Raw genomic sequence first — 9,039 nt, forward strand, 5'->3', positions numbered from 1 at the left:
AGATTCAGCCGCGTGAAGATTTTCTCTTGAGCGGATAGTTGGGGGGCCGGAATATAATTACAAATAATTTGTAGACTGCAAATTGGCTGCAAGAAGCCGAACAGATATAATGTTTGACTAAAATATAATCACTCAAACCTTGCTTATGATCAGGTACCTCTATTATGCATGGAGATACTTGAACTGATTTCTTACATACAAATCCCTTGGAGCTGATTTCCTGGTCTTTTTACAGTCTTTTATGTCCAACAAGAAAAATAATTTAATTAAATAAATAAAAATGCCTCACAAAACTTGGGGAGGCAAATAGAACTGCCCATGGGCCAAATTTGCCACGCGAGTTGGGGGAACCCTGCTTTGTCCTCACTGTCACTCAGAAACTAATTCCAATGTTGCCTGGTAATGGTTCTCCTCACTGTCACTCAGAAACTAATTCCAATGTTGCCTGGTAATGGTTCTCCTCACTGTCACTCAGAAACGAATTACAATATTGCCTGGTAATGGTTCTCCTCCCTGTCACTCAGAAACTAATCACAATGTTGCCTGGTAATGGTTCTCCTCACTGTCACTCAGAAACTAATCACAATGTTACCTGGTAATGGTTCTCCTCACTGTCACTCAGAAACTAATTCCAATGTTGCCTGGTAATGGTTCTGTTCAAAACAATACGATGTTGCAGGCAGCGGATGTTGAGGCCTGGAAGGGGTTGAGGGAGCTACTCCACATGCCTGCAGTGGAGCTGGAATGTCCTCCACCCAACGCCGTCTGCAGTGGAGCTGGAATGTCCTCCACCCAACGCCGTCTGCAGTGGAGCTGGAATGTCCTCCACCCAACGTCATCTGCAGTGGAGATGGAATGTCCTCCACCCAACGCCGTCTGCAGTGGAGCTGGAATGTCCTCCACCCAACGCCATCTGCAGTGGAGCTGGAATGTCCTCCACCCAACGCCATCTGCAGTGTGTGTAGAGTTTTGGAGGAGGCTGAGCTATGTCGCGGTGGGGATTGTGGCTCAGATAAATATTTCTGTGCCACTTGTGCCGTGAGAACACACAGCACTCCCAACATTGTCCACCAGTTGGAGTTACTGAAGGTAATACATGTTATGTAATGTCAACAAACCTGTCAGCTTCTGGCTAAAAACCACAGAGCTTTTAAGCGGCAGCTTAGATGAGAATTGCCCTCATGATGAATTTGAGACGGGGACTGGAATTACATTTCCAAATTAAATTAAATATTAAATTAAATCAAATTAAAGATGGTGGAGGAGCTTTTAAATTATAGTTTTTTTTTGTTTATTTTAGGGTTTCTCAATCCTTTTGTTCTTGCCCAGCATATACAACCTGATTCAACTAATCATCAGATAATTTAAGACAGTTTAATATTTGAGGCATACAAATGAACATTCTCAAATTAAAAACCTTTTGGATTTGTAGGCCTGTTTACACTTTATTATAGGCATACAGGAATTCACATTTGAGGAAAAAAGCTCAACTAAATTTGGTTTCAAGTAAATTATATGTTTACCTAAAATAATGTAACAAGAAGAAGTACAAAAAAAAACTGAAGCAAGATTCAATACAATGTGATGAGTTACTGCTGTCGCATGCAACTGACTGTTAGCGCCACCCTCTGGTTACTGTTGTTATATAAAGTGAGATGACAGAGGAGAAAACACTATATGGAGAGATAAACAAATATGTAGTATTTCTGAACAATCATCTAGTCTAAAGGACAGAGTAAGATAATAAATACCTTGAATGACAGTATTACTACTTAGTAGAAGGATCACAAACTCACCGGGTTCTGTCATATTATTATCCTACACCAGTGCAGTCAGAAGTTATGCGTTTTCCTCATATGAAAGTGAAAGTAAGTTTGTAGCCTACGCAGTTACAATATGGCTGTTGAAACTGTGGCGCACATTGCTCGGCAACATTAGACGTAGGATAAATGTGTTGATTTGAAGGAAAGACGGGCAGACTCTGGTAAGTCTAGGCTACACATAACTATTATAAAGTTAAGTCGTCGTCAGACATTCAATAGACAGAGCAGGCTTGATGATCAACCTGGGCCTGGTTTCCGCGATGGGATTTAGGCTTAATGCTGGGTACGCATAAAAAGTGGGAAACGAGACTGAACAAAATACAAAGTTGAGTAAACGCTATTTTGCAAAGAAAAAGGTGTGTGAGAGAGTTTACCCTCCACTACAACCCCGTTGAAGTGGTGAGCAGCATAGAGTGTATAGTCCTTTAGTCTCTATGGACCAGATGGTAGTGTACAGTTCAGAGATGGCTTGATGTGGTGAGCAGTATAGAGTGCATAGTCCTTTAGTCTCTATGGACCAGATGGTAGTGTACAGTTCAGAGATGGCTTGATGTGGTGTGCAGCATAGAGTGTATAGTCCTTTAGTCTCTATGGGCCAGATGGTAGTGTACAGTTCAGATATGGCTTGATGTGGTGAGCAGTATAGAGTGTATAGTCCTTTAGTCTCTATGGGCCAGATGGTAGTGTACAGTTCAGAGATGGCTTGATGTGGTGAGCAGCATAGAGTGTATAGTCCTTTAGTCTCTATCGGCCAGATGGTAGTGTACAGTTCAGAGATGGCTTGATGTGGTGTGCAGCATAGAGTGTATAGTCCTTTAGTCTCTATCGGCCAGATGGTAGTGTACAGTTCAGAGATGGCTTGATGTGGTGTGCAGCATAGAGTGTATAGTCCTTTAGTCTATATGGACCAGATGGTAGTGTACAGTTCAGAGATGGCTTGATGTGGTGTGCAGCATAGAGTGTATAGTCCTTTAGTCTCTATGGGCCAGATGGTAGTGTACAGTTCAGAGATGGCTTGATGTGGTGTGCAGCATAGAGTGTATAGTCCTTTAGTCTCTATGGGCCAGATGGTAGTGTACAGTTCAGAGATGGCTTGATGTGGTGTGAAGCATAGAGTGTATAGTCCTTTAGTCTCTATGGGCCAGATGGTAGTGTACAGTTCAGAGATGGCTTGATGTGGTGAGCAGCATAGAGTGTATAGTCCTTTAGTCTCTATGGACCAGATGGCCAGTTGGTGAGGGCTACAGCATGGGGAAAGAAACTGTTCAGATGGGGGTCTATAACATCCAATCACATAGGTTTACAGCAGCTGACAGATGCAAATTCATCGCTACTAACTCAAACTTCCTTGGTTTAAATAAAGACCATTTCTGTAAAGATAAAAAATAAATATATAATTTATAAATCATGAGCCTCATCTTGAAGAGTCACCTGCGACAGCAGTCATATGAATGATGATCTAGGATCAGTTTAGCCTTTTAGATCATAATGAATCAGACTACATGGAGAGGGGGGACATGATCCTAGATCAACACTCCTCCTCTGGGAAACTGCCTTTATGAATAAGGGCCCAGGAGTCATCAGGACCAACTGGAAGTAATCTCGATAAGAGCTTCTGCTAAATGACTAAAATGTAAATGTAGTATGAGTCAGCGGGACCAAGAAACCAAACACATGGTGTTGTAAAGTCTAGTTACAGCAGGGGTTCACTGCCATCTAGTGGAAGATACCAATAAAACACTTTATTATCAGGATGGGGAGACGGTTGAGCTGAAACTGAAAGTAAATGTTTCTTTTGTACAGGATCCATTTTGAGACGACCGCGCAGAAAACACTATATGGAGAGAACTGAAAAATAAAGTAAGTATTTCCGAACAATAATTCATTCTAATAGACAGAGTAAGAGAATGAATACCTGGAATGAGATATTACTAGTTAGTAGAACTGCTACTTGAGCTTAGTTGCTGACAGACAGCCGTTTTCAAAATGGAAACTAATCAGTAGGCCTACATGTTATCAGCAAAACGTCTGGTAAAGATGGTGCAGGAGCGTTTCAATGATATGGTTTGATGTTTATCTCAGGGTTTCTCAATCCTTTTGTTCTTGGCCAGCATATACCCACCTGATTCAACTAATCATCAAATATTTTAAGACAGTTTATTTGAGGACTGTTAACAATTATTAAAGGCCTACAGTAAATCATATTTTGGAGAGAAAAAACACAACTAAACCTGGTTTGGAGTAAATTATAAGTTTAGCTAAAATAATGTAAGAGATGTCTTGAAGAAGCACTATAAAAAAAAATGGAATCAAGATTTAGCACAATGTCAGGAGTTACTGCAATCACATGCAACTGACTGTTAGCGCCACCCTCTGGTTACTATTGGTATATAAAGGGGTGAGGCCATGACTACCGTTGAAACTGAAAATAACAAAGTATCTGTACAGGGGCCATTTTGAGATGACAGAGCAGCTCATAGTTTTAATCTCTAAACTGCAACGCAGTTTGAAAGTAAAGTGAGTATTTCAGGTTAATAATCTAGAATAAAGGGAACATTTGGAATTGACCAAACTAGTGTTGGAGTGCTCCTGGGCCATTCCTACCATGCAGAGCCTTTTCTGGCCCCAGGAAATATCACTTCTTATTTAGTGTAAAATGTGGATTCCAAAAGGCTTTAAATATAAAGTCAGGTGTCCTTTACCTTAAACTGGAGGCAAAAGAAACGCACACCTGTTTAGGAGAGGTGATGGCTAACAGAGTAGAACACCTGTTAAGGAGAGGTGCTGGCTAACAGAGGAGAACTAGAGAAATAGTGTAATAACATGATAAACAATGTTTCGATAGACAGCTGTCTTCATCATTTACCTTAAAAATACCAAAATATGGATCCTGAAAGGGAATTTTATGCATTTTCTTATGGGTTAATGTCGACTTTGCTTATGGAAAACCATATCATGCGAAGGTTTTTACACTCAGTTCTTGGGTTTCGCGAGTGGAAATTTGACATTTTGAAAATGGAAGTTATGGAACTCCAACATGTGCTTCTGTTATGAGAAAAACTCCACAATGAAACTGACATTAAATGTGGAGAATGATAGATATGTTGGCCATTAAATAGCCTATTAATTTGTATGTCTATGTAGGCTACTGTAGTCTACCATTTTATACTATAAATATGTTGAAATGACTGGAGTCGATGCAAATCATTTTGTGCCACTTGTGTAGCCAACCTGGAGCTGGCAAACAGATGTAATAAATAGCCTTTAACTTCAGTTTATTGTTGTTGTAGCCTTGTGTTATTATGTAATTATTAATGGCCGTGTTTAGTTCATTCAATTGGAAGTTATCAAGTGTCACCATGGTCACAGTTCTATCTCAATTGCTGATCAGATGTTAGAATGCATTAGATTGAAGGTAGCAGTCAGCCAGATTAGGCTACAGGTAAAAAAATAACCTGGCTGTTGCTGACAAGCATGGACCTATTCAGTTCATATCCATATTATTAATATTTGATTCATTGATTGAAATTACGACCCCATCCTCAGTAGCCTATTCCAGCAGGCTACTGGGTAACAGAAGCACTTCCTACCTCAAAATCGCCTTGCTGTTCATGTTAAATAAATGAATCTGTCAATTTGAAATAAGCAAGCTGCTAAATCATTCAGCTTACATCTTGCCTACATCTTGCCCAGGCTACTGGAGGCTGTCTGAAATAAGATGTAGGCCTATCAGGGGCTATGTTTTGGCCTAGTTTTCAGGCCTTGTTGGTGGGTTTTGCGTAGTCATTGGGCTAGAAAAGGTCATTGCATTAAATCACCTGACTGTTTGGATGTGTCTGTTAGTAAACTGTTTTATTTCTAAGAGATCATGAATAAAAGAGAACAATTGACATTCAAGAATTAGTTGTCACTGTGTTAACCACAACCAACATGCTGCATCTCTGTTTAGGGGTCAGTGCTCTAAAATGAGTCTCTCTGGGGAGAGAGAGGAGGGGGGCCCTGCCTCTAAAATGCGTCTCTCTGGGGAGAGAGAGGAGGGGGGCCCTGCCTCTAAAATGAGTCTCTCTGGGGAACATGACACCAAAACTAAAAGGTGAGCTGACAATATTGTTTAAGAATTTATATTCCAAAACGCTATATAGGAGATTAGATTTTAGATGTGATTTAAAACCATTGTTTAGTTGGAATGTAATGTTCGTATCCTGTATATTTGACTGTGATACGTGGTTGTCTCACCTAGCTACCTTAAGATTAATGCATTTACAGATGCCATATCTTAATTTGACCCAGTTTCTCACAGCAGGAACATAATCCTGCAGCAATAGCAAATGTGTATTTTTAGGTGGATTATAATTAAGGGATATTTTCTGTAGGGGTTCATACATTTTTCATCAGGGAAAATCAAGTCTGACATTTTAAAGTGGAATTTACCCACTTTAGACGCCTTTATAAAGCCTTGTAGTGGTTTAATAATTTCTTTAAGCAATAAAAGCTAATTTACGAACATTTCTGAAAAGGGATATATAGCGTTGTGGAATGAAACTCTTGTTTCCCCATCTGAGCTCAGAGTAGATGAGAGATGTAATGTTTGTCTCTGTTGTGTTGAAGCCCAATCAAGCAGGAGAGACCAGCCTCCCCTGTACCCAGCTGTGTGTCCATGAAGAGTGACCGGTCTATGGAACCTCCTATAGTGTTTAGAGAGGGAGACTTTTCTACTGAACAAAGGTAAGAAGAACTCATGGGTCATGGTCAGTGAGTTAAACAACACTGTCTCCAGTCATTTCTCCTCTCCCATTTTACCATTTGTTTTCGTTGTTTTCATAATCCATAGGCTAATCCTTTTTTCCATTTTCATAGTCCTAAAACAATATTAAACAAACACAACATTCCCTCCCTGTGTGTGTGTGTGTGTCTGTCAGTGAGTGTGTGTGTGTGTGTGTGTGTGTGTGTGTGTGTGTGTGTGTGTGTGTGTACTCCCTGGATGAGGAGATGTAATCTCTATCCTGATTGCCGAGTCACTTTTACCCCTACCTACATGTACATATTACCTCAACTACCTGGTACCCCTGGACATTGACTCAGTACTGGTACTCCTTGTATATAGTCTAGTTATTACCTCAACTACCTGGTACCCTGCACATTGACTCAGTACTGGTACTCCTTATAGCCTCATTATTATTATTTCATTGTGTTACTATTTACTTTTTCTTTGTTTTTAACTGCATTGTTGGGAAAGGGCTCGTTAGTAAGCATTTCACGGTAAAGTGTACACCTGTTGTATTCAGCGCATGTGAGAAATACAATTTGATTTGAAGGTCATTGGCTCTAACGGTCGTCTCGTGCCGAACAGCGCATGTTCGGATGTTGAAGCACTGTGGCTAGGAATAACTCCCTAGAAAGGCAGGAACCTAGGAAGAAACCTAGAGAGGAACCAGGCTCTGAGGGGTGGCCAGTCCTCTTCTGGCTGTGCTGGGGGGAGATTATAACAGTACATGGCCATTAAGGCCAGATTTTTCTCCAAGATGTTCAAACGTTCATAGATGACCAGCAGGGTCAAATAATAATCACAGTGGTTATAGAGGGTGCAACAGGTCAGCATCTCAGGAGTAAATGTCAGTTGGCTTTTCATAGTCGATCATTCAGAGGTTGAGACAGCAGGTGAGAGCGAGAGAGAGAGAGCGAGAGAGAGAGAGAGGGAGAGAGAGAGAGAGAGAGAGAGAGAGAGAGAGAGAGATAGAGAGAGAGAGGGTAACAGTCAGCCAGATTAGGCTACAGGTAAAAAAATAACCTGGCTGATGTTGACAAGCACAGGCCTATTCAGTTCATATCCATATTATTAATATTTGATTCATTGATTGAAATTACGACCCCATCCTCAGTAGCCTATTCCAGCAGGCTACTGGGCAACAGAAGCACTTCCTACCTCAACATCGTCTTGCTATTCATGTTAAATAAATGAATCTGTCAATTTGAACTAAGCAAGCTGCTAAATCATTCAGCTTACATCTTGCCTACATCTTGCCCAGGCTACTGGAGGCTGTCTGAAATAAGATGTAGGCCTATCAGGGGCTATGTTTTGGCCTAGTTTTCAGGCCTTGTGGGTGGGTTTTGAGTAGTCATTGGGCTAGAAAAAGTAATTGCATTAAATCACCTGACTGTTTGGATGTGTCTGTTAGTTAATGTTTTATTTCTTAGAGATAATGAATAAAAGAGAACAATTGACATTCAATAATTAGTTGTCACTGTGTTAACCACAACCAACATGCTGCATCTCTGTTTAGGGGTCAGTGGTCTAAAATGAGTCTCTCTGGAGAGAGAGAGGAGGGGGGCCCTGCCTCTAAAATGAGTCTCTCTGGGGAGAGAGAGGAGGGGGGCCCTGCCTCTAAAATGAGTCTCTCTGGGGAGAGAGAGGAGGGGGGCCCTGCCTCTAAAATGAGTCTCTTTGGGGAACATGACACCAAAACTAAGAGGTGAGCTGAAAATATTGTTTAAGAATTTATATTAGAAAATGCTATATAGGAGAAAAGAAAATCACATTTGTTATTTTTCATCAGAAATGATTACTAATAGGTACCTTCAATGTAACTATTGTAGATTTGAGATGTGATTTAAAACCATTGTTTAGCTGGAATGTAATGTTCGTATCCTGTATATTTGACTGTGATACGTGGTCGTCTCACCTAGCTACCTTAAGATGAATGCATTTACAGATGCCATATCTTAATTTGACCCAGTTTCTCACAGCAGGAACATAATCCTGCAGCAATAGCAAATGTGTATTTTTAGGTGGATTATAATTAAGGGATATTTTCTGTAGGGGTTCATACATTTTTCATCAGGGAAAATCAAGTCTGACATTTTAAAGTGGAAATTACACACTTTAGACACCTTTATAAAGCCTTGTAGTGGTTTAATCATTTATTTAAGCAATAAAAGCTAATTGACCAACATTTCTGAAAATGGATATATAGCGTTTTGGAATGAAACGCTTGTTTCCCCATCTGAGCTCAGAGTAGATGAGAGATGTAATGTTTGTCTCTGTTGTGTTGAAGTCCAATCAAGCAGGAGAGACCAGCCTCCTCTGTACCCAGCTGTGTGTCCATGAAGAGTGACAAGTCTATGGATCAACCTCTAAACTTTAGAGAGGGAGACTTTTCTACTGAACAAAGGTAAGAAGAACTCATGGGTCACGGTCAGTGAGTTAAACAACACTGTC

At 40.4% G+C, this 9,039-nt stretch overlaps 1 long non-coding RNA gene across 2 annotated transcripts; it reads left to right on the forward strand.

The window, feature by feature from the left end:
• The first annotated feature begins 1,924 nt into the window (after positions 1 to 1,924).
• On the forward strand, positions 1,925 to 8,339 carry LOC311142536. Of its 2 annotated transcripts, none has more exons than XR_014614337.1 (3): positions 1,925 to 1,984; positions 3,627 to 3,683; positions 8,105 to 8,339. It is a non-coding gene; the product is annotated as an uncharacterized lncRNA (long non-coding RNA). The 2 variants fall into 2 exon arrangements; XR_014614338.1 differs by lacking the exon at positions 8,105 to 8,339 and adding an exon at positions 5,773 to 5,872.
• The last annotated feature ends 700 nt before the right edge of the window (positions 8,340 to 9,039 follow it).

Source organism: Coregonus lavaretus (genome assembly GCF_964263955.1).
Source record: "Coregonus lavaretus genome assembly, chromosome: 2".
In the NCBI taxonomy this organism is placed as follows: Eukaryota; Metazoa; Chordata; class Actinopteri; order Salmoniformes; family Salmonidae; genus Coregonus; species Coregonus lavaretus.